Here is a 2913-nt window from a genome sequence, read left to right as displayed (position 1 = left end):
TTAGAGGATCAAGCCCTAGAGAAAATAAAGATGATCAGAAGGGACACTTCACTACAAGAAGCCTGGTCACTTCATTGCTGACTATTCAGAGGTGCAAAAGGACAAGTCAAACAAAAAAAGTTTTAGAAGGACAACTTCATAAACAAGTTCAAGAAGAGTCTCATGGAAACACGAGATGAACTTGACAATAAAGAAGACTCTGAAAAAGATGAAGAACAGGCCAATCTAGCTTTGATGGCTCTTACATCTTCTAAAATAGAATCTGACTCAAATTCTGGTTTAGATTCTAAAGAAGAGGATGAGGTATTTTCTAAACTATCTCATTCTTATTTAGTTACTTTCATTCAAGACCTTATGGGTCAGTGTCAAGAAAAAGACAGACACATAAAAATGTTTAAAAATCAATATGATCTACTGAAAGATGAACTAAAATCTTTTCAAACAAAAATGAGGCTTTGGAAAGAGATCATATTAAAAGAAGTGTCTGATAAACCTCTTGATGAGCATGAAATGGCTCTTCAGGAGTTTATCATATCTGGCCTTAACAAAAGTAAACTTTCATCCATGATTTATGGTGTAAGTAGGAGTAGATGAGAAGGTCTTGGTTACTCTAAAAACCTTTTAATATAAGGACTGAAACCTTGATTAAACCACCAAACCCTTCTTCTTTAAGTTATGCTAAAAAGGGATAAATTCTTATGTTATACCTGCTGTTGACAATGGAAAGGTTTTGAATAAGTCATAACCTAGAACTGTTGAGTCAAGGGTTCGGACGAAACCATAACCTGAGACAATAAAGTTTAAGGTTCTGAAGAAACCAGAACCTAAGACTCTAAAGTCAATGGTTCTGAAGAAACAAAACCTAAGACATCGATATATAAGGTTCTGAAGGGTTAAGAATCAAAGTCTAAGATACATCAAGACAACAAACTTTTAAATCAAATGTCTTCAATGATCCTAAGCCTTACTATATGAGAGATAAGGTACAAGATAAGAAGAAACCTGTCAGAGCTGACCCCAGAGGACCCATAAGACAATGTGTACCTAAATATGAAATTATTTTGGCTACAAATATGCTTTAAGGGAGAAGCAAATAAGTTGTCATGGTACTTGGACAATGGATGCTGACGACACATGAAAAGAGAAAAGCATATGTTCCAAACCCAAACTCTGAAAGAGGTAGGAACTAAGGGATTTGGAGGAAACCAGAAAGGAAAGATAATTGGTATGGGTACTATTAGTAATTCCTCTATCTCAATCATTAATGTTTGTTTAGTAGATATACTAAAACATAATCTACTGAACATTAGTCAATTTTATGATAGTGGTTATGAAGTCATGTTTAATAAGAACAACTGTATAGTCATGAATTAGTTTGACAAATACGTGGTGTTCAAAGGTAAGAGAAAAGGTAATGTTTATAAAATTAATTTTTATGAATTGTTGATCAGAAGGTACTTTACCTTCTATTAATGAGTGATGACAAGTGGCTCTGGCACAGAAGGTTAGGTCAAGCTAACTGGAGATTAATCTCTAAACTTAGCAAGCTAAAACTTGTTAAAGGATTTCCAAAAAACTTGATTATCACCCAGGTGCTCTTTGTGGAGCATTGCAGCGGGAAATTCATGATCATCAAGCTATGGATAAGCAAGACATCAAATGACAAGAGTCACCACCGCGCTTTTATTATTTCCAAGGGAAAAGGAAAAAGTACGAACAAAACCCAAAAATAAGAAGTTTTGAAATCAAAACTAATAAAATGGCAGAGATTACAGGTAAGGGGGTTGGTTACACAGAGGGAAGATGTTAGCACCCAAAGTGTCCTAGGTACTCCTAGGGAGCCCTTTTTTGTGTGCATATGTATTTTGTACAAATGGTGTTTGCAAGCAAATAGAATAGGGGGATGAGAAAAGAATTCATTAATTATATTTTTGTGTTTGACAAGACCTTCGTACTTGTGCCTACGTACCAACATAAAAATGAGGGATCAAAACCTTGTAGTCCGTGATACAAATTTCAAAGTGGATGCATTGCTTTTAACAAAAAATAGGTTTGAAAGGCACAAAGGCCTAGAAAATGGTTTGAATGAGTTAGTTCTTTTTGGCTTTTGAAAATTTTAAGTCAAGTATAATTAAGTTTATTTACAAGTTTGATTTAAGAAAAGAAGTTTGAAAATGCAATGGCATAAGGCCAAAGTTTCTAATTTGCAAAGGGTCTAAGTTTAGAAAAAAAACAAGTACAAACAAAGAAGTTTTAAAAAGGAGGGAGATATTTTGAAATTAAAGAGATGGGGAGGAGATGAAGAGACTAATCCTAAGCATAAATTTCAAAGTTAAGAGTTAAAAAGGTCTGATCAATGGGCTGCAAACCAATAAACAAGAATGTCATATAGAAACCCAAATTGCCTTGGACATTAGAATCAAGCAACAAACAAGGCACACAATATTAACTTGAAGATTAAGGCATCAAATAAAGATATCCACATCCAAGCTTAGCCATTCCATGATCTTCTTCAAATTTGCCCATGTAGCAGATGAATTCCATAATGCCATAAGTCACAGGTTTAAAATAACAGCTTCATAATGATCATGTTGTAGATGAGCTCAAATGGATCTTTCAAGGATGTATCTGATGAAGTTTCAGATTACAAGCACTTGGTTACATGAAAGTTTGCATTGACCAAGTCCTTTGCATAGGGAGTGTTGCCTAAATTCTAAGTTTAATTGCCTCAGATCAAACCAACAATCCACACAAGATGTTTTTTAGGGTTTTTGTTCTTATTATGTACATTAGTGGCCAAAGACCACACAAGCAAACACAATATACACAAGCAAAATATATCACAAAATATGGTCAAAATCGACAAAGGGAAAATGACATTAACATAAACAATTAGAATGGTATGAATAATGG

The sequence above is a fragment of the Lathyrus oleraceus genome, chromosome 4 (assembly GCF_024323335.1).
Source record: "Lathyrus oleraceus cultivar Zhongwan6 chromosome 4, CAAS_Psat_ZW6_1.0, whole genome shotgun sequence".
In the NCBI taxonomy this organism is placed as follows: domain Eukaryota; kingdom Viridiplantae; phylum Streptophyta; class Magnoliopsida; order Fabales; family Fabaceae; genus Lathyrus; species Lathyrus oleraceus.
The sequence above is the reverse complement of the archived record's forward strand: the minus strand, read 5'-3'. Positions refer to the sequence as shown.